Source organism: Hemicordylus capensis, chromosome 4 (assembly GCF_027244095.1).
Source record: "Hemicordylus capensis ecotype Gifberg chromosome 4, rHemCap1.1.pri, whole genome shotgun sequence".
Lineage (NCBI taxonomy): Eukaryota > Metazoa > Chordata > Lepidosauria > Squamata > Cordylidae > Hemicordylus > Hemicordylus capensis.
This window is the reverse complement of record NC_069660.1, coordinates 256,432,418-256,458,688: the sequence shown is the minus strand read 5'-3', so window position 1 is coordinate 256,458,688 and position 26,271 is coordinate 256,432,418.

Sequence of the window (26,271 nt, the reverse complement as noted above, 5' to 3'; positions counted from 1 at the left end):
GCTTTAAGATGAGAACTACGGTGCTCTAAATCTTCACTTGTGCTCTAAAAAGTGTGGAAATTTCTTTCACTTTTGCACAATATAAGCTATAAAGACTCTATATATTATTCCGGCTTTTCAAATGAGGCTGTATGCACCCACACTTTGCCTTGGTGCAGCTTCCTCAGTCTCTTACTGGATGTGCCCCTGATGAATTTCTGCCCAGTACATTTTTACAAGGCACAGTGCAGGTATAATTCATGCAATATGAGCCTCACCTTCCTCTTAAGGAGTGCATTATTATATGTCATGCATTCAAGAGTAATAGTCATCATTACACATGCTGGCTAAGTTGAGTCTCCAAAATCAAAGATAGCTGTGAAGGGGAGAGGTTTTGTGGCCTCAGAAATGTCCTCACTTCCAGGGAGATATCAGTTCCCAAAGAGAATATCAGCATTCTGGTCTAAACATTGGCTTTATACTCTAGGTATTCCTAAGCTATGGTATCTACCTAGAATTAGTTATGCTCAGGTCTTACCAGCTGTATGTGAGGTTAGCTGTGTCTTGCTCCTACTACGGATATTTATATACCACTCTTCAACCAAAGTTCTCAAAGCGGTTTACATAGAAAAAGAAATAATTCATAAATAAGATGGTCCCCTGTCCCCAAAGGGCTTCCAGTCTAAAAAGAAACCTAAGGCAGATACCAACAACAGCCGCTGGAGGGATGCTGTGCTGGGGTTGGATAGGGCCAGGTGCTCTCCCCCTGATAAATATAAAAAGATCACCACTTTAAAAGGTGTCTCTTTGCTCAGTTAGCAGAGGTCTTCGGCTGTAGAGCTGTGGTTCCTAACCAGGGTTCCTCCAGATGTTGCTGAACTACAATTCCCATCATTCCCAGCTACAATTTATTATGTCTGGGGATGGTGGGAGTTGTAGTTCAGCAACATCTGAAGGAACCCTGGTTGGGAACCACTGCTATAGAGGCTTTCCCCAATTTTCCCACAGAAGGAAAGTCTCAGTCAGGCACCAGACCAGCCATATCTGTAAGGCTCCAGCTCCTCCTCCAGACTGAGTTTCCTTTCTTTTATGCCTGGAGGCAGTGAGAGGAAGAAATGATTTCCTCCAATGCCCTTCCCATTTCCTGTTTCTCTTTCCAGCCTCCACTTTCAGGGACTCATGAGGAGACTGGCTCAGCTGCTCTGCCTTCCTGACAGCAGCATAACCCCATACTCAAAAGGTAGTCCACCCCCTCCCGCTTTGTGTGCCTTTGCAAGTCCCACTGTCACCTGCCACTGCCAATCATTGCCTCACTTCGCTGCCACCTCACATGCCCTTGCAAGACTTGCAGCTTGCCACATCACAAGTCTTCCAGCTCGCCCTCACAAGTTCCTCTGCCAGTTCCCTCTATTCCCTCTGCTGTTCCCTCATGTGCCCTTGCAAGTCCTGCTGACAATTCCCCTCCACCTCATGTGCACTCAAATGCCCATTTGTCACCTCATGCACCCTCACAAGGCCCTGGCAACTCATCCCCACTTCACTGATCACTGCAAGCACTGATGTGTCACAGGCACTCGGAAGGTCGCATCATCTTGTTGCCACCTCATGTGTAATCGCATGTCCATCTGCCACCTTCATGCTGCCTCTTGCACCCTTGCAAGCCACCCCCACACTCCCATTTTTGCAAGAATATCCACCACCACCTTGGTGGAGGGAGAAAACACCACCCTCCACCTTGGTGGAGAGAGACCAGAGGAGAGCTGGTCTTGTGGTAGCAAGCATGACTTGTCCCCATAGCTAAGCAGGGTCTGCCCTGGTTGCATATGAATGGGAGACTTGATGTGTGAGCACTGCAAGATATTCCCCTCAGGGGATGAAGCTGCTCTGGGAAGAGCAGAAGGTTCCAAGTTCCCTCCCTGGCTTCTCCAAGATAGGGCTGAGAGAGATTCCTGCCTGCAACCTTGGAGAAGCCGCTGCCAGTCTGTGAAGACAATACTGAGCTAGATAGACCAATGGTCTGACTCAGTATATGGCAGATTCCTGTGTTCTTAAAAGCCCCAAAGGAAAAAGAGGAGGGGATGGAACACTTATTTAAATACAGAAGTGCCAGAGTGCTCCTTGAGTCTCCATAACAAGCAGCTAAGTTCAGAGCCAGAAGTCAGTCTCCAGAAATGTTATGTATGTTATGTACTTGTCAATCAATCATATGTATACAGCACCTGATATATGCATCCCTACAGTGAATTTTTTCAAAACAACACAGGATTCAGAATTATGCTTTAGCATGTACCTGCAATTAAAAAAAAACATGAGAGAGAGAGATTATATCTCTCTCCAACACTGGTTTTCTACAGTGCATCTGTGCATGCAATTCCCAATTCAGCAAAGCAATCTTTGTCCACAGAGCACATAATTAATCTACGAAATTCACCACAGGATGTGGTGATGGCCATCAGCTTGGATGGCTTTAAAGGGGGCTTAGACAAATTCATGGAAGAAAGATATATCAGTGGCTACTAGTCTTGGTGACTATAGGTGCCGGCAGGCTCAGAGGAAAGGTGCCTCTGAATACCAGTAGCCAGGGAGCAACAGCAGGAGAAGGGGCATGTCTTCATCTCCTGCATGGGGACTTACTAGCTGCATTGGGTGGGCAGCTGTGAGAAATAGGATGCAGGGCTAGATAGGCCTTGGACCTATGATCTCTTTGCACACATGTCTGATCCTGCATATGGATCTTCCTTACTAGGTTGGAGCAGCCACACTGTCTTATTTTCCACCCCATTTCAAGTTAATCAAATGTGTTTGCTTTTATTTTGCTCCTTCACATTTAATTTAGTTATAAATTATATACATATTTGTAACATCTCTTCTCTGGGATATTAAAATCAAGCTAAAATCCATCACTTTCTGTGCATAATATTCTGAACACACAGGGCGGGGGGATGTGTTTTCCCTTAGAGCTACTGGTAAGGGCCCACTTATTAAATCTCATATATGTTATTCTCAGTTTATAGACACAAATGTAACATTTTCCTCCCTCCTGTCCCTTCCTCACAATAAATACTTTGTTACCACAATTACTGCAATACAGCTAGTATGAAAAGCAATTAAAATAAAAGGATTCAATAGGACAGAAAGGAGTAGACATGGAGAAAGATTTGAAAAGGTGTGCATGAAGCAGATTCTGCTATTTGATTTGAGTTCGAATTGAATCTCAGAATAATCAAATTGATTTGTCAAAAACAGCCAGCTTGGCCAGCTGTCTCAATGAATCTCCCTTGAATGACTCCAATTGATTCAAGGGATTTGAGAGCCATTTTGAGGCCTGTTGTTCCAAGGAGAGCTGGGAAAATGCCTCAAAATGGTGCTAGAAATATCCAAATTAATTTGGGTCAAATCAGGGGTGATTTTCTTCTACCCCAAATCGGTTTCTTTGAGGGAAATGTTGATTTGTGTTTGAATCACCAAATCACTCCCGATTGAACCCCAGTCGCTTTGAGGTTGAATCAAATTGCACACCTTTACTTTTTAATGGTTGTACTAATTTTGATTTTGCACAGAGGTTCAGGCACCAAGATCATATTTCTTTTGTAATCTCTCTTGTATCTCTTATGTTGAAATTCTTTCTTTACTTTGACTGCTATAGCAGATTTTCAGCCCTAGTTCTATTATTGGAGAACTTCCTACAAGGGCAATGTATTTCCTTCTCTCTTTTAAGATATTTCCTGTATTTTAAGTAAGTATCCAATAATTAGAAAGCTGACTGAAAATCTATTTAGAATTAGATTGATGTATTAACTAGGGATGTGCACAAAACAGATTTTGTGTTTCATTTTGAGCTCAAAACGAAACTCAAAATGATCAAAGTTGCAAAATATAATTTGTGCACATCTCTACTACTGCCAAAGCTGACAAGGGTCAGATCAGTCCCAAAGAGCTGCTTCAGTGGCGACAGGGAAGGGTCTTGCTGCCCTGCTGGCACTCCAATAACCTGATGCCTGAGGCAACTGTCTCACCTTGCCTCATGAAAGGAAGGGCCACCTCTAGCATGAACAAAAACGCACTGAGTGAACTGGCCCTTAGTCTTCATTGATTTCAGTGTTATGAACTGTAAAAGTAGTGATGTGCGGTTCGGTCCGGATCCGGATCGGTTCGTCCCGAACCGGTCCGGATCCGGCGGTTCGATCCCGGACCGAATCGGGCCCTTCTGGGACCGATCCGGACCGAATCCGAGTCGGTTCGGCTCCGAACCGGCTCGGGTTTCCCGAACCGGTTCGGGAGTTCAATTGAGTCTCTGGAGTGTCCCTTTAAAGTTTGAAGTGTGTCCTCCATTTTGTGGCTCATTCCTGAAACTTTTGCTCCTAGCATCCATTTTGTGATGCTATTTTCAGGCATTGTATTGGCTGCGCTATTGATCCTTTGATTGGCCAGAATGAGTCCTTTGGTCTGGTAGGCTGCTTGGCTGTTGCACTGTTGAGAGCTGGCACCCTGTTGGCCGTGGGGGAGTGCAAAGGTGGGGGCTCCCAAAGGAGGGAATTTCAAACCTATATAAACCCAAGCCTCTTCTCTGGAAACTTCTCTTGGCTGCAGTTGTGGGATCATCTCTGAGACCTTGCTTGCTCTTTTGCTGCTGGTGTCTGCTGTGAGTCCCTGCTGACTGTGTGTCACATTAGTGTGTGTCTGTCTCTCTGCTCTCTGTGTGTGTTGTTGTGTGCCACCTTGTCCATCTGCCCTCTGTCTGTCTCTGTCCAAACCTCTTTAATACTTTCCCCTCAACTTTTTCCAACTTTTCCTGTTGTGTGTTTTCTGTTCTCTTCACCCTTTCTCTCTCAACCCTTCTTCCAAAGTTTTGGCTTTCCCTCCTTCCCCCCCCCCCCACCCCCCTCTTCTGCATTGCTTTCCTGTTTTTGTGCCTTGCCTGACTTTTGTTCCACTTTTTGAGTTGCATTCAATTATTGCTTCTGTGTAAATTTATATATTTGCTGATTTTGGTTTTTAATTAATAGCTATTGTTATTGCTGGCTGCCTGTCTGAGTTGTGTTTCTGAGGATTTAGTTTATATTATTGCTGCAATTTGATTCCTTGTGTTCTGATTTTGATTGTTAATTTGTTCCCCTCTGGCCCTGCTCCTAGCTTCCCCCCTCCCTCCCTCCCTCCCACCCAGATAAGATTGTTTCCCTCCTGTGCTGCTGCCTGTTGAGCCTTGCATTCTTTGGATTTCTTTGTGGAATTAGGTTCTGGTTTTGGTTTTGCTCCCTGTGTGTGTCACCCACTCCCCCAGTCCCTCCCCCTGGTAGTTGTAAACCCCCCCCCCCCGCCCTGAGACTTTCTGGCTGCCCTTTGGTTTCCTTTTTTTTACTTTGTGTATAGATTGTTTGGATTCAAATTTGATTGTTCCCCTGTGGTCCTGCTCCTAGCTTCCCCCCTCCCTCCCCTCCAGAAACCCACTCCCCCCACTGCCACCTCCTCCTCCACTCCTGCCCTGCCTGCCCCCTCCCACCCAGACTGAGTGTTGTTCCCCATCCTCCCTGGTGCTGCTGCTGCTGCCTGTTGAGTCCTGTCTTAGTTACTTTGGTTTTTTGTGTGAAATCAATTAGCTTCTTTTGGTTCTGGTTTTGCTGTGTGTGTGTCCCATTCCTCCCTGCTGGTTGTTGTTGGTTCCTCTCCCCCCCCCCCAGACTTTCTGCCCATTGTTCCCAGGTGTTTTTTTTTTTTTTTACCCCAGGCCCCCTGCCACACACTAGCCCCAACCACACACACCCTCTCTGCTCCCCCACCCCACCTCTTTTCCTCCTTGCCCCCGACTCTCTCCACTTACCCCAGGCCCCCTGCCACACACTAGCCCCCAACCACACACACCCTCTCTGCTCCCCCCACCCCACCTCTTTTCCTCCTTGCCCCCGACTCTCTCCACTCACCCCAGGCCCCCCTGCCACACACTAGCCCCAACTACACACACCCTCTCTGCTCCCCCACCCCACCTCTTTTCCTCCTTGCCCCCGACTCTCTCCACTTACCCCAGGCCCCCTGCCACACACTAGCCCCCAACCACACACACCCTCTCTGCTCCCCCCACCCCACCTCTTTTCCTCCTTGCCCCCGACTCTCTCCACTTACCCCAGGCCCCCTGCCACACACTAGCCCCAACCACACACACCCTCTCTGCTCCCCCCACCCCACCTCTTTTCCTCCTTGCCCCCGACTCTCTCCACTTACCCCAGGCCCCCTGCCACACACTAGCCCCAACCACACACACCCTCTCTGCTCCCCCCACCCCACCTCTTTTCCTCCTTGCCCCCGACTCTCTCCACTTACCCCAGGCCTCCTGCCACACACTAGCCCCAACCACACACACCCTCTCTGCTCCCCCCACCTCTTTGGACCGCTGCTACTGCTGTGTCCTCCCCCCACACCTGAATCCCCCCTCCCTGCTGCGCTGCGCTTCTCCTCTCTCCTCTTTCTCTCTATCATCTCTCTTTCTCCTCTCTCTCTCTTTCTTTTCTCTCTCTCTCCTCTCTTTCTCTTTGTCCCTGCCCCCCCTCTCTTTTCTCTCTCTCTTAGTCTTTTCTCTCTCTGCTCCCCTTCACTTTCCACCTCCTCTCCCACAGCTGCAGCCACACACAGTAGCCTACCCACCTGGCGGCTGCCATCGGTTTTTTTTTCTTTTTATAGTTTTTGGTTGATTTTGTCTCTGCTTGGGGGTGAGTTGAGCGACACAAACAGTGTTGTCTCCTCACTTCTGCCCCTCCATCGTTGTTGAACTACCCCGGTTGCCTGTGTGCCTCGTGCGGCCGCCCTGCTGTGTCTCAGCCCAGGGTGGCTGGCTGGCGGCGGCGAATCCGTGACCAGCAGTGAGCGGCAGGAGAAGGACCGGAAGAAGAGGGGTTAGTGCGTGTGCGATTGTGCACCTTTTGTTGCCCCTTTCTCTCCCTAGCTGGCGGTTTTAAATAGGGACACCCCTATTCTGAAATGCATTTGGGTGTGGGGAGGAGGGAGGGAACCTTGGAGAGGAGATGTACTGTTGTAAAACTTGTGTCTTCATGCCCATGCCCAGTAAAGAAATTGCTGCTGTGTGTTGCGTTGCATTGCATGCGTCTTGCAGGTGGTTTTTGAACAGGTGCCTTCCAGAGTGCTTCCTTGCCTCTGGGGCAGTCTGAGTGGGGTCCAGGGTTCTGATGCGATGCTGCCACTGCTGGGCCCATGCCATGCCAGAGTGCTTCCTTGCCTCTGGGGCAGTCTGAGTGGGGTCCAGGGTTCTGATGCGATGCTGCCACTGCTGGGCCCATGCCATGCCAGAGTGCTTCCTTGCCTCTGGGGCAGTCTGAGTGGGGTCCTGGCTGGTCTCTGATGCTGCCACTACATGCTGGGCCCATGCCATGCCAGAGTGCTTCCTTGCCTCTGGGGCAGTCTGAGTGGGGTCCTGGCTGGGCTCTGATGCTGCCACTACATGCTGGGCCCATGCCATGCCAGAGTGCTTCCTTGCCTCTGGGGCAGTCTGAGTGGGGTCCTGGCTGGGCTCTGATGCTGCCACTACATGCTGGGCCAATACACACGCATGATGATGATCATGATGTTCAATCCATGAGGCTGCCATCAAGTGTTTGCTGCTGCTTGCTTGCCATGGCATTGGGCAGGCAGAGTCACAGAGTGGGTGGGTTCAACCTCTGTGTTGGTGTGACTGGGTTCTGGTTTTGGTTGTGTGCAATTTAGAGTCACTAAATAGGCTGCATTGAGTTTGAACCACCCCCCAGAACCCACACTTTGTGTTCCAGTTCACTAAATAAGGGTTTCCTCCTTTGATCTGCAGGTTCCCAAGCGTTGACTGCATCCCTCCCCCACCCCCGGTAGGTGCTGTGCCCTCCCCCCATCCACTCCCCCCCCCAAAAAAGCTAAAAACTTGCCACCCACACCACAACTACTCCACCCAACTGCCCGTGCCACCCTCCCACACCGGGGTTCCACCCTTTAACCCCCTATTTTTCTAAAAAAAAACCCTCCCAGACCCATCTCCCCAATTGGCTTGGTGGTTGACTCCCAAATTCAAAAAGGACACCCTCCCCCTCACTTCGATTGGCTTCCCCCCCCATATCAAAAAGTCTTCCTTTCCCCCCCATTGGCTTCCTTTTTTCAAAACAAACTTCCCCCCCGCCGCCTCCAAATCAGCTGCCTTTTTTTTGGCCCCTAAGCCCCTCCAAATTATTTTTTTTACCCTGTCTGGCCTTCCTCCTAAAGTCTCCCTCCTTCTGACCTAGCAGCATGTCTGAGCGCCGTGTGGCGGGCAGGGCTCGCTCAAGGCTGGCAGGCAGAGGTGGGAGAGGCCAGGTGCGGGGTGCGCCTGCGGCACGGGGAGGGAGAGGACGCGGGGAGCCTGAGGACACCCCAGTTCTCCCCATTGGAGAATTCTTTGCTCCGGCCCCATCTTTGGTGCGCAGGATTCAGTTCCCCACGCCTGCTGCCGCCAATCGCGGCAGAGGCAGAGGCACTGTTAGGGCTGTGGCGGGTCCCTCCTCGCCGGCGGCACCAGGTGCTGCTGAGCTACCGCCAGTTGTTGAGGTGGAGGAGACTGTGGAGTTGGAAGAGCAGGTAGAGGGCGGTGAGGACCGTGCGGCTGGCAGCGATGCAGCCAGGTTCTCCCTCCCTCTGGGGCCCCTTCCCCCTATCCTTTCGCCGCTCAGTGGGGCCCCCCCTCGTGAAGCCCGACACTCTGGTGGGGAGCGGTCTGGCGAGGTGGTGGAGGAGAGGCCTGCCTCTCCGATGCCAGTTCAGCCGGGCCCTTCCTCCGCTGTGGAGGGCGGAAGGGGCGGGTTGGGTGGCAGCAGTGGGCAGGCAGCGGCGGCCGCCCCCCCCCTAGGACTGCAGCCACCCTGCGAGAAACGGCCTAGGACGGCGCCCAGGGCGCAGGAGGCCAAGGGCAGTGGTGCATGGGTGCATTTTGAGGTTCCTCAAGATGACCCATTCCACGCCCGCTGTGTCCACTGCAGGATGCTTGTCAGCCGTGGAAGGGACCCTGCGCACCTGGGTACGACGCCTATGTGGAGACACCTAGAGCGTCACCACCCAGGTCTCAGGGGACAGGCTGGCAGCGCTAGTGCGCCTTGTGCATCTGCCACTAGGGCGGGCAGCGGCAGTGTGCCAGCCAGCAGGCAGGCTACACTGCCCGTCCAGCGGTGGACGCAGTCCTCGGGCAGCCAGCGTATTGTTCGCGTGGACCATCATCACCTCACCCGCCTCATAGGGGAGATGATTTCCACCGATGACCAGCCGTTTCAGGTGGTCGAGAACAACGGCTTCCGCCGTATTCTCCAATACCTGGCTCCCGAATACGTCATCCCCTCAAGGACGACGTTCAGCCGGAACGTGGTCCCCTCCCTGTACCGCCGGTGCAGGGAGCTCGTGTCGGCCGAGCTGCGTGCAGCTCCGGCCGGGACAAGCGTGCATTTCACGACTGACCTCTGGACCAGTGTCAGTGGGATGCACGCTTCTTTCCTGGCCCTCACTGCCCACTGGTGGGGACCGGAGAGTGAGGGGACCTCCGCGGGCGATGCTTCCGGGTCCGGCGCGGCTCCCGATGCACTACGGCACAGGTGGGCCGTCCTGCACGTGGAGACGATGGACACGAGGCACACCGCGGAGGAGGTGGCGGCCGTACTCGACCGCCAGATAGAGGAGTGGATTGGCGGGTGTCCACACCTCTCCCGCGGCTTCATTGTCACCGACAATGGAGCCAACGTTACCGCCGCTGTCGAGACAGTCATGGACTGTGTGAACATACGGTGTATGGCACACACGCTCCATCTGACCGTCAGGGACGCCCTTGGCCTTAAGGAGCTGAGGGCGTCCCAGGAGAAGGGGGCCCGCCCCATCGCAGGTGCTGTTGCTGCCACGGCCACGCTTGTGGATAAGTCCCGCAAGCTGGCCGCCCACTTCCACCGCAGCGAGAAGTCCAGGAGACTGCTTCGCCAGAAGCAGGATGACCTTGGCCTTCCTCGCCATCTCATCCCTACGGATGTGGAGACGCGGTGGAACTCCACCTTCCTCCTGTTCCAGCGCCTGTTGGAGCAGGAGAGAGCCCTTGTCGCCCTGGCGAGGGACGAGTCCTTGGATGTCTGCGACTTCTCGAACGCAGAGTGGAAGCAGATGTCCGAGGCGGTGTCGGCACTCGAGCCCTTCCAGCTTGCCACGAAGGGCTTGTGTGGCGACACCACTCCCTTGAGCCAGGCGCTGCCCACAGCTGTTGGTCTCGAGAAGCTGATGGGTGGACTCCATATCTCTCTGACCACGCCAGAGGGTCGTGCTCTGGCTGGGAGGCTGAGGTCTGGGGTTGACAAGCGGCTCGTTGATGTGCTGGGAGACAGGGAGGAGTATGTCCTCGCTTGTCTCTGTCACCCAGCCCTCAAGGGCAATGCCGTGAGTGCCGACGACTTGCCCAGGTGGAAGGGCATCCTGGTCGAGAAGGTTAGGGAGGAGGAGGCCGCTAGGGCCCGCAGAGACCAGGGTGTTGGTAGTGGTGCGGGGGCAGCCCTCGCGGCCCAACCCGCACCCAGCAGCAGCATGGGCGGCCAGCCGGCGTCAGCTTCCCCTTCCCCTCCCTCTTCCCAGTCCAGCAGCGCGGCATCCCAGGCGGCGCCATCGCAGCAGCCATTTGCTACCGACTCGAGATCCGCCCAGTGGTTTCAGCGGTTCTGCTATGGCGCCATGCCTGGTATGCGGGAGGCTCGACCTGCCAGGCCCCCCTCCAGTGCTGAGCAATGCGTTGCGCAGTACTTGGAGGAGCCTGTGGAGGGAGACGGCGTGGACTGCGCACAGTTCTGGGCGAGCCGCCGCCAAGTCTGGCCGGACCTGGCGGTGGTGGCTGTGCGCCTCCTCTCCTGCCCCCCAACCAGTGTCCAGAGCGAGCGGGTGTTTTCACGTGCCGGGGACGTGGTGACACCCTCTCGCTCCCGCTTGGACCCTGGTCTGGTGGAGCAGCTGGTCTTCCTTAAGGTGAACCTCCCCTTGTTGGGCTACCCCAAGCTTGAGTTTGAGACGGGCGAGTGATTACCGTGGGTTGCCCCATGGTTGGTCACCTGCCTGGCTCGACCTCTGCTTATCCCTACCCTCCCCCCTTCCACCTCTAGCTGAGCTGACGTGACAGATGCTGAGCCGTGCCAGCCAGTCGCAGCGTGTAGTGTGCCCACACAGAGATGCAGTTGTAGTAGTAGTTGTAGTGCTGCGACTGGCCAGATGTTTACAATGCCCACGCCCACCTAAAAAGAAACCCAATGCTGACCAGCACAGGCCCTTTATCTATCCACCTGTCAGCATTTGGGGACCTGGCGTGGGCACGGCACACCCCCCCAAAGTAGCACAGCCCACGGAGTACTAGACTTAGCGGCAGCGGCGGGTATACGTTCAAAAATGCAGTGTAGATATGTAAATACTGTATGTAAATAAACATGTAAATAATTTTTTCTTTAAAAACCCCATGTCAAAATCAAGCCTCAAAATTATGCAAAAGAAAGAAAAAAAGGTGACAAAGGGAGAACAAAATGATGAATGCCAAATGAATTGATTTTATTGAAAATGTCACCAGAAATCATGTGTGGGGGGCTTGGTTTACATGGAGAAAATGATTGGGTGATTTTTTGAAATGAAACGAATGAATTATTATCATCTTATGTTCATCTTGATTGTGGTCACTGTTGATGTTGGCTGATGGCAAAAAACCCAAAACCATCAGAATAGCAATGAACTGGCTGCCAACACAACATATTGATTGATAACTGTGCAGGGGGGGAATTGGGTCTGTGTGTGTGTGTGTGTGTGGTGCAGGCTCAGTCTGTCTCTTCCTGTTGTGTGTCTGTCTGTCTGTCTGTCTGTGTGAATGGATGCCTAGCACTGTCTCTGTGTGTGGATGCTTTCTGTGTGTAGTGTGGTGTGTGTCTGTCTACATGTTTTTTTCCTCCCCCCTCCAACTCCCTCCATCCTTCCCCTCTCATCCTCTCCCCTTCCTCTTCACCACCTTCCATCCTCCCTCCCTTCCAGCCCACCACCGCCTCAACTGCCCCCAACCCCGGTCTGGCAGATGATGAGAGTCTGGTCTCTCCCACCGAAGCACACACGTGAGCACGTGTGTGCACAAATATGTGGCTGACCAACTCTGAGCCGGACCCTCCCCCCTTCAATCCCCTCTACATCCCTCTCCCCCTCCCCTTTCCTCCCCCCTGCCTCCCAGCCTCCCTCCCTGCCTCCCTCCCCCCTCCTAGCTAGCAGCGCACACATACACACACAAAACACCTGTGGTGGCAAACACCACCAGCACACATGCACTCACACTGGTGCCACCACCTCTGCCTTGGGCCTCTGTGTCCTTGAGCAGATATGTGGTGGTGGACCAGAGAAGCATTTCTTTCCAGCAAGGCAAAAGGCATGCACTCACTGCACACACACACACACACACACACGAAGAGGTGAAGACGAGAAGAGGCAACTTCTAGAACCAGCAGCAGCAGGTGAGTGTCGTGTAATTGTGTTGCTTCCCAAGGCCACTGCCCATGCTCAATGCTCAGTCTGCTGAAACTAAAGAACTAGCTACAGTCACCCTTCCTCACATGCAGCTCAGCTCAGCTCAGCTCAGCTGCACAGCACACTGACTAACTAGACACTACAGCTGGTGGTAGAAAAAACAGAAGTCTAGATTCTAGAAGATGTCCTGGTGGATTTTAAACTTTCAAATCTGTGCTAGGATTGCCTCGCCCGCCTCCTCCTCCTCCTCCTCCTCCTCCTGCCTGTAATTGTGCCCTCTCCCCTTGCAGTTGCGCCGTCGTGATGGGTTGGTGATGTGCGTGCGCCGTCTACTTGTTAGCTCTCTCCTCCTCATGTTGGCTGGGCTTGCCAGGCACTGGCTGGCAGCAGCTGTTGGCTGTGTGCTAGGCTCAGGCTGTGGCGCGCGTGACTGGACTGGGAATGTTATTGTAGCGGCAACACTGGCTGTGGTGGTAGCAGTAGTAGCTGTTGTTGTTGCTGGGCTGGTGGCTGCTGGCCTGTGCTGACTCTGCGCACTTGGTCTGGTCTGGTCTGGTCATTGGGATGCAGATGTAGGGTGTGTGTGCATCATCCATGGGGAGCATCAGAGCAGAGCAGAGCAGGTTGGCTGGCTTCTGTCTGTCGGGCCTAGTCAGTGGCAGGCACTGAGTGAGGCGGTGGTTTCTTTGGGCATCACGTCACCCATCATGCGGAGCAGCAGGTCTGCTGCTCTGCTGCTCCGCCTCCTGCTTCTTCTCTGTGTGTGCTGCTCTTGTGCTTAGTGTGCTGCTCCGCTGCTGCTGCTGTGCTGGCAGGCAGCACAGCTGTGGCCTTTTTGTTAGATCAGAGAGTGGGTGTTGTCTCTCTGAGTGTCCTCCTCTTACTTGCTTGGATAGGAGTGGTGGTAGTAGGTAGGCATTAAGATGGACTGACTAGGTGTTACGTGTTAGGGCGCCCAGAGAGAGGCGCCAAAAAGATGGGGTGGCAATTGTTGGGTTGCTCCTAGTATTATTGGTGAATTTCTGAAGAAAAATTTTTTTTCCATTGGCTAGAATGGGGGTTCGGGGCTGCCCCAGACCCGCCTCTGTGGGGTGGCAGCACCCCCAAAGTGGGTCCGGGGCCATGGCAAAAATGCCCTCAGTCCCTCCCAGCAATCCCCGTAGAGATAGGAGTGATGGTTCTGTTGTTTTTCTGAGGTGTTCTGAGTGAGTGTGGATTCTGTGATAGCAAATGAGAGTGGATTCATGGTGTCTCATTGGAAATCTCATAAGCTATCATAGAATCTACACTCAGAATACCTCAGAAAAACAACAGAACCATCACTCCTATCTCTACGGGGATTGCTGGGAGGGACTGAGGGCATTTTTGCCATGGCCCCGGACCCACTTTGGGGGTGCTGCCACCCCACAGAGGTGGGTCTGGGGCAGACCCGAACCCCCATTCTAGCCAATGGAAAAAAAATTTTCTTCAGAAATTCACCAATAATACTAGGAGCCACCAATTGCCTTGGGATTTTTGGGGTGGAGGACACCCATGGGTGGCTACCACCCACCCCAGCTTTTTTGCCCCTAAGGGCTCCACATTGTGAGTTCTGGGCAAAAATTTATTTTTTGAAAAAAATTTGTAAAAAATCAGAGGAAGGTCCAATCGACTTGAAATTTGGGTGGCAGGTAGAACACAATGTCCCCTTCAAAACCAGCCACTTTTTGTGATCCGAACCGGTTCGGTTCGGATCCGAACCGGTTCGAAACCGAACCGGACCGGGGGGGTGGTCTGGCAAAACCAAAACCGAACCACCCCGGTCCGGTCCGGACCCGGTTCGGACCCGAACCGAACCGGGAGAACCGGTTTTATGCACATCCCTATGTAAAAGTTTTAAGGATAATTGAGTACTAAATTAAAAAGTACAATATGCAATAGATCTATTTGGGGCCAAAAATAATCATCACAAATAACTGCAAGGCAAAAAATAACCAACAAAACTGTTGACTGTGCATGAAGAGGTGCTGAGGGAGATGTGATGAAAGAGCCCGTCTGACTGCTGAAATCCAATATATGATGGTGAGAAAGGTATTCTGTATTCTCCAGTTGTTCCACTTTGTCTGTGAGCAAGGAAGCTAGGAAAATAAGCTGGCTAATATGCACAAAAGAAGCAACTAATTTGCCAGGTCTTTTGATGTTTTCTAAAGAATTATTCACCCCTTCCAAGCCCAATGGCACATTATTGCATCAAAGCACTAAGGAGATTAAGGGCACCATTATCCTCAGAATAACCAATGGCATATTCAGCTTTAATGGCAAGCATGAAACAGTCACAAATGTGTTAAAAACAGAGATTAAGCTAAGATATCCCTTTATCAGGACAATTTGCCAGTTTACTAGATACAGTTGTTCCAAATTAACCTGAAAGTGAGCTGATTCATTACTTAGCACATGTGCAAGAAAAGTATCAGCTTGGTTTTAGAATGCCAGTCTTGTGGGGCTTTCCCCACATTCACTGCCAATACTGAGTATGTATTATTCATAAAGAGTGAGTCCCTGATTAGTCATCGCAGGACAGAAATGTAGCAGGAGCAGAACTTACTGGCTTGGATCCCAAGTAGTGTGAAGTTGCTTTTGCTCACTGAGGGCTTTCCTGCTTCCTCCTTCTGTTTACAGTACCTGCTGCCATAAAAAGCCCCTTCTGAAGACTGAGACCCTTCATAACAGCTTGTAGGGGCAGAAGATAGAGCCAATGAGAAAATCTAGGCCAGGTCTTTCTTATGAGACAAGCAGAGCTTTTGTGGAGGCTTTTTCTGTGAGATTAGGCAGTTTCTAGCTGACTGTTTCAGTTTCAGCAGAGTGAGTGTGTGTGGATGGAGCTTGATGCAGAGGTGACTCACTGAGCCATTAGTGGAGCTACACTCTTTAGCTTTGTGAGGTCAGCTCTTAAGACACAAAAAGTTTTGGGAGCTTGCAAACAGGTTTGACTTTTGCATATAAGAGCTGTTCAACTGTGGAACAATCTGTCTCATGCAGTGGTGGGATCATCTTCATCTGAGGTTTGCAAACAGAGGCTGTACAGACATCAGTCAGGGAGGCCGTAGGAGTTTTTTACAATGAGCAGAGATTGGGTTGGACTAAAATATATTTTAGGTCCCTTCCAACTCTAGTATCCTATGGTTCTGAGGAAAAATGGCAATTCCCTCCATGAACATGCAGGTGATTTCAAGCCTTTCTATCTCAAAAATATTTATTATTATTATTTATTTACACAGTCAGACAGGTGTTATTGACTGGTTTGTTTTATACAGACATCAAGTCCTTCCCAAGGACCTGGGATGGCTGAATTTTATTATCAATGTTGTTGCTGTTATTATAGATATCGTCGCAGAATATAGGCTGTTCCCAGTAAAGTTGCTTTTTGTAATTGGCTGATGGTGATTTCTGTGGCCCCTATGGTGTTGAGGTGCTCTTCAAGTTGTTTTGGAATTGCACCTAGGGCACCAATTACCACTGGGATTATTGGTGTCCTAGGAGCAATTCCAAAACAACTTGAAGATCACCTCAACACCATAGGGGCCACAGAAATCACCATGATGATGATGATTTGTTGTTGTTGTTGTTGTTGTTGTTAACTATTTATATACAGCTTTTCAACAAAAATTTCCAAAGCAGTTTACATAAAGAAATAATAAGTAAGATGGATCCCTGTCCTCAACAGGCTCACAGTCTAAAAAGAAACATAAGATAGACACCAGCAACAGTCACTGGAGGTACCGTGCTTGGGGGTGGAGAGGTCCAGTTACTCTCCCCCTGCTAAATAAAGAGAATCACCACATCATTAAAAAGGCGCTTCTTTGCCCAGTTATCAGGGGGCATTTATGTGTTAATTCAAATGAAAAATCCTCCTAGTGTCATGCAGTAATTAGAACAGTATTGGTAATGAAAGAGTGTGTGTGGGGTTAAAATGGTCAGTATTGTATTTTGATAACCTGTTCAACTAAATGTCCCTGAATAAAATGCTTAGTGATGGACAGGCGGGCAGGCAGGTGAGGGGAAATGGAAGCAAAGACAGGTGAATTGGTCAGATTTGTAGGAATAGTTAAATGAAAGCTAAAGCTCAGAATGAACTGAAACTGGCAAGGGATTGTAAGAAGAACAAAAAGGCCCCCCCCCCATGCCCCGGGAATGTTTGAAGGAAGAGGAAGTAATGGTAAATGAAATGCTCAGTAAAATAGTGACAAAGAGAAGGAGAAACTGCTCATCTATTCTGTCTTCTCAGAAACGGGGAACTGAGCAATCTCACAATAGCAGTGTGCGGGATCAGGACTGCAGTTTGAGATGGATAAGGCGTTGGTCAGGAATCATCTATCTTAATTGAGTTAAAACTTGAGAGCTGGATAAAATGCATCCTAGTACATCCTTGGGTATTAAAAAAACCCGTTCTCAGAATCTCTATCATCTTTGAAAAAATCCTGGTGAATGGGTGAAATGCTGCAAGACTGGAGATAGGCAAATGCTTGTAATTTAAAAAAATCAGATTCAGTACTCTCAAATTGTATTTGGTTTAGAAAGTGGGTGGTTTGGAATGAGAACATGGAATTGTCACCTCCCCCCCCCCATGAGGGTTCCTCCATTATGTTATTAAGCTACCTATATTAGATCTAGGGCAGTGCCATGGCTGTGATGACATTGCTCCACAGAAATAATTATCTCCACCCAGTCTGGAAGACATTTCTTGTATATAAATGTTATTGCTTGCAAAGCTGAATTTTCCACAAAGTTGTATTGCTAACATGTATGCTCTCAATATAATTCAGCATCTATAATGAAATAATTACTGTTCTTTGATCATTTTAGAAGATCTTTTTAGAAAGGGCTTCTTGATCAGCAGCTGTATGCCAAGAGCTCTGTAGCCTGGATACTGTTTCAATAAAATGTTTAACTACCATACACACAAAATTATAGAACTGTTTGTCAAAGTTAATAAAGTAGTCTGGCAAAGTCTTCCATTAACGCACTAAAAAGAAAGTCCATCTAGAGCAAAACCCAATGAATGTGGAGATATTCATTTTCAGCCCCAGCATTATCACAATCACTCGGGCTGGAACCAGATACTGAGACAGACACAAAACCACACATCCTCCTAGGACATGGTGATGGCCATCAGCCTGGATGGCTTTAAATTGCTTAAGCAAATTCATGGAAGACAAATTGGCATTGGCTAGGATACTAGCCTGGTGGCTCTAGTCTAGGCAAAGAGGCAGGATGCCTCTCCCTGGCAGGGAGCAGCAGCAGAAGAGAGGGTATGCCTTCATCTCTTGCCCATGGGCTTCCCAAGAGGAATCTGGTGGACCACTGTGGGGAACAGGATGCTGGACTAGATAGGTCTTGGGCCTCAGAATGAAACCAGCTTGTGTTTTTATCTCTAGTAACATTTATCTATATAAAATGTGTGGATAAGACTCAGCTTTATAATTTACAATACAACACTATGCCACTATGCCAAACAAGTAATTAAAAAAGTATTTTATTTGACTTTTATGTTTATGAATGTTTGTTTACAAATCAAGGAAACATAAGCAAACCGAAAAAAGGGTTTTATTAGTTTACACTCATGAGCTTAAACAACCAGATGATCTGTGAATTACAAACACACTACATACAGCCACAAACATAATTAAAAATGAAATAAATATTTAGATAGTTTGATCTGGTCTTTTAAACTTCAGTATTTATAAAATATATAGTGTTTTATTACCTTTGCTCTGCCACACATACCCACCACCCCCCCAACTACAAATTAAATCTCATGAGACATTACCAACATATTAAGCTGGAAGAATAAGCCAATTAAAAAGAATGGAAGAAAAATAGCTGAGATCTTTTTTTTTTTAAATTCTACATGAAGATTGTGCATCTGCTGCAAAAATAGTAATTTCTTGAACCAATATATACATATTTTATGTAGTTATATTTATATCATAAAGAAAGTGTAAAATATACCATAAAATATATAAATAAATTTGATATTCAACTTGTTCAGGAGTATCCAAGGGCTTATTACTATCATTTGAAGAAAGCCATCATTGGTAGATTATGAATTTGGAATATTCAGAGGGGGCTCAAAGCTTAAATTCAAGCAGGTTTTGAAAAAGGTCATTCATAGATAATTAGTGTAAGTATGACAACTCTAGGTCATCTCTTGCTTAAATTATTTAGATATCTACTGCAGCTGAAATCCTATGATCAGTTATGTGCATTTTGAATTCAATTGAATTTAATAGGAGTTATGCACAGATAATCCCACTCAGTTGTTCAGTTTGGTGCTCTGTTCAAACTCACATCTACTGTGATGTTCAGGCGGCTTCATTCATTTCAAGGGAAGAATGCAGATGCACATACACAGCATGCACAGATGTGCACATAGATCTGCTGCCTGCATTGAAATAAATGGAGCCAGCCTTGTATGTGAGGGATCTCTGTGTGCGCACTGGAGTTGAGGCATCTGTCAGGATCATTAGACTGGGATGCAAGGGTGGATATGAAATATAAATGAACAACAACATTTATTTTTCCCTTGGGGACAAAAGGGTTACAGCTCTGATTATGACCACAGTAATTTCTAATACAAGCTTAGAATTAATCATGTGCTCATTTACCCTTCCAGAGTAGTGATGATATCCTCCCAAAATGTGTGTGAAAAGCACCCCTCTCTGCCCCATGCTCTGTTGGTGCACGGGGGCTTTAACTAGATGAAACACCCTAAGGGTAAGAGTCTTGTAAAACAGTGGCAAGGAAAAAACGATTAAAAGCTTAGTGTTGGTTCAAAGTGGAATCAGGAGACAGATATGGTATTGAAAAAGATTACTGGCTCCACTGCTAGTCAAAATTGAGCTGGGCTTTCTCTCTCTTTTAAGGATGCATATGGGGAAAAGAATAGGCTCTAAAGTGGAACATGCACACAGATTCTCATGGCTATTTATTTTGATGGCAATTGGGATGATGTTTCCTATATAAGAGGAAAACATATTTTGTAGGTGCTGACTCCTTTCATTCCTCGGAGTTGCTTATGGAACAACATAACCTATGATGTGTAACCACAAAACAATTACTATTAGTGCTGAAAGGTTAAAGTGAAGCAACAATTTCCATCATTTGCTACATGAAAGCAAACTTAACTTTTTGATTTGCACTTGCTGAAATAGAATTTAATAAAATAAAGCCCTGAATCTTCATAGTGGTATATACAACTCATACTTTATATAGCTGAATCTAAATGTTTCCCTAAGAGAGGATATTCACACCAATGGAACAGTTTTGAAGTAGATTACATGATGAATTTTTAAACCACATCGGAATATAAGGAGCATGATTCATCACAATTTTTGCCACTGATGAAGACTGTGCCTCGGTCGTAATGCAGCTGGCTCAGCACATCAGACTGCTAAAGTACCTCCTTGTGCTGCACTATACCGCGTGAGTACAAGCCACTTGCTGAACAGTTTATTCTATACCTCAGACACAGAAGTTTTACTCCCTTGGAGCTTAGGACTGCCATTGGAGCACTCCCTTGGGGTCTTTTCAATATCTATATTTAGAGATTTTTCTACATACTTGGGATGGCTTTTATCTTTACGATGTGGAGTTTATTTTGTTAATTATCTTATATAGTTTGGATTGATACTGGTTTTATCCAGGTTTCTTTTATGACCATATGGTACCATCTTTTACAAAGTGAGAATATTGTGGATCCTGATAGTTAATACATAGGGAGGCTATTCTCACGTGCGGTGGAAACTGGGCTAAGGGAGTGCAGCCCAGTTCCCACTGCGTGTGTGAACCACCAAGAGTTGTGTGGCTCCTGGCGGGAAGCCCACTTAATTCCACCTCCCCTTAGCGTGATCTGCTAACCACATTTAGTAGGTCACGTGATGCCATGGCGCGGCTCCGTGCTGCAACAACTCACGAGTAGCCCTCCCGGTGTCGGGGGCTCCCCTAGAATGCCCTGCACACTCATGCAGGGCATTCTGAGACTCCCGGGGGCCAGGAGGCCCCCAATCCTCACCACCCCAACCAGCTCCATGACAGAGCCAGTAATCGTGTGGGCGGCCGATCTGGCTGTCCAAGGCGAGATGACTGCTTGTGTGTGGAGAGAGCAGGTCAAGCCCTTTCCTACACAACCCCCCTGCAGGCTCTCCACACTGCTCATGTGGAGAGCCTCATATACTCTGATTTAAACTAGTATAGCTAAAGATATAGAATATATATATCTGTTTTAAGGGGTAGGGGCTCTTTTTGTTCACCTGCATATCTTTACTGAGACCCTATAAGGTTCTGTATAGCCACATAACCAAATGTGTGGCATTTATATCTGATATCCTTCCCCTCCCATCTTTTTATAACACGATTATAAATATATTGATGATATATCACACGCATAATCAGTTTTTCAAACTACAGTATTGTAGTCTATGAAGGCTGCCTCAACGGTTATCAAATCAGGCAGGGATACAAGAGCTGAGTGTGCACCAGGGCTTATTAGCCCTCAGTTCCTATCTCAAGTATTGTAACCCCCCAAACACACTTGACTGATGGGGAAACCACTGGGATAAAATCTAATGCAGTCTGAGAGCTGGTAGTGGAAAGAAAAAATATGGGCAGAACCAGCTTGTGTAGAAGAACTTTAGGGACATGCCTGGCCTTAGTTTTTATTTTTGTATGTATCAAATTCCAGCTACAAAATAGAGATCTGCAACTTACACAGAATCTTGCCCCCATGATAAAAAAAATATGTGGATATTCGTTGCTCAAGTAGAATGTTAATCCTATGATGCTCCTCTTCCATATTTGCATTATGTGAAACTAAGTGTTTTAGGCTTGCATATGCAACTTTATCCACAACCGCTGCAATCTCAAAGTCTTAGGGCAGTAGAATGTTTTTCAGATTTGCAACCCACCTTTAACTGCAACCTGAAACAGGGGACCCACTTTTAATTTGTTTTAACCATACACATTCATTTTCCTAGAATGAACAGACAAAAGGGAGCACAGAAAATATATCCTTAAGAGTTGCCCAGCAGATGGAATTCTAGTAGATTCAGCTGGTCAGATAGATGTGGGAAAAGCTGCCCCCGGCCCCTGAAATTTGCTGTTTTACAAGGGATAAACCTATCAGCCATGTCCCAATTTCCTCCTACAGACAGGTGCACAATAAAGCAGTTCTGTCAATGTTATCCATTTCATACAACCAATATCTCACATGTCAGACCTCGTGGCTATATGAATCATCCCCTGGTTATATATCAGATCCATTTGTAATTAATGTAAACCTTAAATTTCAAAAACTTTGCTTTGGACTTCACAAAGTTAACAACAGTATTTAACGTGTAGAAAACAGGACCTATAGAGTTATAGTAGTTGCCACTGTGAGAAAGTATTGTGTATGGGGTTTACTGTAATTGTAACATGTGAAGACAGGTATGTTTAAGGCACATTCATGTTAATTCCCATTAATGGGTGCTAATCATCACATCAACTACATAGCAAGCAACTTTTTTATTCTTCATTACATTAGAGATAAAAGCAACCATGCTCTAAACTTTACTTGGCTTGCTCCTGTTCTTACTGAAGTGAGTAAGATTTTGATTGGTTGTAATGACAACAATTAAATCTCGATAGTGTCAGCTTCTCACAACAGGGTCTTTTGAATATATAAATTATCATGATTCCTAGCTTTAGGGCTCAGAAATTAATCTTGTACCATGCGTCCTCAGACACAGTTCTTTCCATTCATTATGGAAAACAACATAGAGTGGATTCATGTAATGACTATGAAGCACTATCTGGCATGGTGAACCAAGCACACTAGTTAACACAGAGCAATGGAGTGTGAATGCACCAGGAAGAGATGTCTGCACTGTGGAGAGCTTCCCCACTACTGCTGTGCCTGCATATGCAGGAGGTGGCATGCATTTTAACACTTTGCTTTGCTTCCAGAAGGTCCTGTGAACATAAGAACAGCCCTGCTGGATCAGGCCCATGGCCCATCTAGTCCAGCATCCTGTTTTGCACAGTGGCCCACCAGATGCCACTGACAGCCTACAGGCAGGAGCTGAAGGCATGCCCTTTCTCCTGCTGTTACTCCCCCTGCAACTGGTATTCAGAGGCATCCTGCCTTTGAGGCTGGAGGTGGCCTATAGCCCTCTGGACTACTAGCCGTTGATAGACCTCTCCTCCATGAAGATTTCCAAACCCCTCTTAAAGCCATCCAGGTTGTTGGCTGTCACCACATCTTGTCCTGGAAGGCTGCACAACCCTGAGGGACATATTATTGCATGGGACAGGGCATTTTGGAAGGTAAAGCAAAGCATCTTCCTGGCACATACATGCTCCATTGCGCTGAATGTTAGTCACTGTGAGAGGTGTGTGTGTGCACGTGTGCAACTGCACATCCTAGCTAAACTCTAAATCTTAAAATATTACACAATCCCAAAATTGCCAAGTGCTTGGATACTTTCAATGAAGAATCCAAAGAACCATGAAAGCAATTCCATGAATCTAAGACATTGGGGTTTGCAATAATATTCTATATGGCATGGTAATTAGGACCTCAGGAGTCCTCATATCTGGTAACACATGGATGACATATTGTGTGAGGTGGAAGAATGGTGGGGAAAAGGTGCAAATGGTGATAAATAAATAAAATAAATAAATGTCACCATTCATTTGCCAGATATGCAAATCTTGAGTGGTCAGATACGCAAATTTCTTCTTCCCAAAGGGTAGAAGGATTGTGTGAATCAGGTGAAATTGCTTGACTCTCAAAAGTTGTCATTCATGTAGTAGAGAAGGCACAGGCTCCCCTTATCATATGAAGTACAATACCACAAGCCCAAATATCTGAGCCAGGCCCAAAGAGCTTTAGATTTATTCTACTTGAACATTAGCCCTCTTTCCCACAATGCTATTTGGCAACAGTTTTCCCTCTAAGGTGTGCACACATGCATCCGCTCACAATTTTTTTGATGTCTGCTCAGTTAATTTTTGATCCCACTCTGGCTGAATCAGGAAGGGCCCCCTCTCACCATACATGTGCACACACAGGTGAAAAACATTAGAGAGAACACTGCTTGGCAAACTATTTTTGAAACTAAGGGAGCTTTCAGAAGCTATTTATGTTATGGTGTCAGGGCAAGGTGCTATTAAAAAGAAAAATTCCACTAGGTAAAGGCTGATTGTGAAAACCTAAACAGCTATTTAGATCTCAGCCCTGGCTTATACCTGTTTCCACTACACTGCTACAATATTCAAAAGCTAGAATGTTCAAAAGCTATGTTTGTTTGTAAGTAGAGATGTGCAAATCAATTCAGACTCAAATTGATTCACCTCAAATCTAGCTGTTTCAACTTGGAATCAAATCACCCCTTAAAGGTGATTCAAATCTATCCTAACTGATTCAGAGGAGAGTTGGTCTTGTGGTAGCAAGCATGACTCGTCTCCTTAGCTAAGCAGGGTCCACCCTGCTTGCATATGAATGGGAGATTAGAAGTGTGAGCACTGTAAGATATCCCCCTTAGGGGATGGAGCCATTCTGGGAAGAGCAGAAGGTTCCAAGTTCCCTCCCTGGCATCTCCAAGATAGGGCTGAGAGAGATTCCTACCTGCAACCTTGTAGAAGCTGCTGCCAGTCTGTGTAAATACTGAGCTGACTCATAGCTTCCTATGTTCCAATTTGAGTATGGGGAAAGCGGGGAGGGGGGCCACATTTCAGCTGCAAAAAAGAAAAAAGAAAAAAAGCCTGCAGCGAGGTTTGGGGAGCCAGTGACCCACCCCACCTATCCCCTTTGAGGAAAAAGAGGCATGGTGGGCCTTTGAATTGCTCCTTGTGGAGTGGTAACTGTAGAGCTGGCAGGGGTGCACCCGCCATCCCTCACACTGACTCTGACCAGGACCAGGCTGGCCAAATGGCCTCCACGTAGCCTCCCCACTACAGTGCTCTCTGCAATTCAAATAAAAAGGTACTGGGCACCTCAACGCCCCCCCCCCCCCACACACACAATGTTGAAAGGAGGCTCCCTCTCCCTCCTCCTGTTTCAGGGACTTTGGATCTGAGGTCAAATCAAGATCCCAATTTTCAATTTATGCACATCCCTCTTTGTCACCACTGTATAATCATTACAAACCAACATTCAGAGTAACACAGTGTTTGTGCTGCTAACACTGTGCTAGTCTTAGGGAGGTTGATTTTTGTTGATCTCTCTTTCCCTCTGAAGCCCACTATGACTCCTGACAATGAGCCCTTTCTCCCTATCCATGAGAAGAGCTTTGTGGGATGGCAGAGAGGAAGGTTCACTAACTTCACCGTCTCTACACATGATCCGTTGAAGGAGCTGGGTACATGGATCACGCACCTAGATGACCCTTGCTTCCCCAGGCAGTGCAGAGGGTTAGGCCAGGATGCATCCCGGTCCCCAGAAATCCCATAATGCACCGCTCAACTGCATGGTGCATTGTGGATATACCCCTGGCAATGGGCAGGAGCCCCACAGTCTCCCAGCCCATGCTGCAAGAAGCAGGAGCTGTCAAATGCTCAAAGAAATGGGGCTAAAGGAGCACTTGCTCCATTAACCCCATTTAAGGGGCTGGCCTTTTGGGCAGGTTTGCTACCAAAGTGCCTCTGGGATTGGGTACAATCCCACCGGCTCTTATGATCAGCCAAGACCGGGCTTGACTTCCTTAGGCTTCTTCCAGATAGTGAGAATAGCCTCAAAATGTCCTTGAGGGTTTTGCAATCCTTAGGGACATATTTTCAGGAGTCACAGTCATCTTCAGAGAGAAAGAGAAATCAATGGAAATTATCCCTCCCTTGTAGAACATGCCTGTCACTGCACCAGCACTTTGTTAGTCTGGATGTCAGCCATAGATATTTTAGGCCATTAATATATAATATAACCAAAGCAGCCATTCATCTTTTCCATTTAAACACATCAGAACTTTGTGTTTTCTCCCGTCTCTTTCACTCACTAATTTCAACAATAACTAGAAATAATGGAATAATAAAAATGTTGAGTACTTATCTAAGGTGTGGCACATTACCAGCCTGCGAAGGAGAGAGAGAGAGAGAGAGAGAGAGAGAGAGAGAGAGAGAGAGAGAGAGAGAGAGAGAGAGAGAGAGAGGCCGCCTTCACACATAATGGCAAACTAGAGGCAACCATATAAGAGGTTCAGGTTTGCTGTTGTCGCACTTCAGTTTCACCCCCGAAATCTCTAGTCAGAAAGCAGCATCGTGTTGTCCAAAGGTTGCAGCTTGTCTTCATCTGGAGTTGAGGGTAGGAAGCTCCTCCCTCTTCCTTCTCCGATTGGCTGCTGTGGCTTTCCTTTGTGCAAATGAGGAAGCCTGTGCAGCCAGTTCCCTCCCCGTCCAAAGTCCCAGACTCCAGATTGGATTGTCTGGGAGTACAGCAGAGGGAATGGGGGCAAACCGCATATCTATTGGACCCCCCCAGTTTGCCGTTATGTGTGAAGGGGGCCCAGAGTATTATATGTTAGATGAGCATTTTGAGTTACACACATTCCTATTTAAGACAGCATTGGTCCATCTCACTTGAGCTCTTGCATTTATATTAATTTTATGTGGTCGTGTGTGTTGATATAGCAATAGCACTTACATTTATATACCGCTCTATAGCTGGAAGCTCTCTAAGCGGTTTACAATGATTTAGCATATTGCCCCCCAACATTCTGGGTACTCATTTTACCGACCTCGGAAGGATGGAAGGCTGAGTCAACCTTGAGCCCCTGGTCA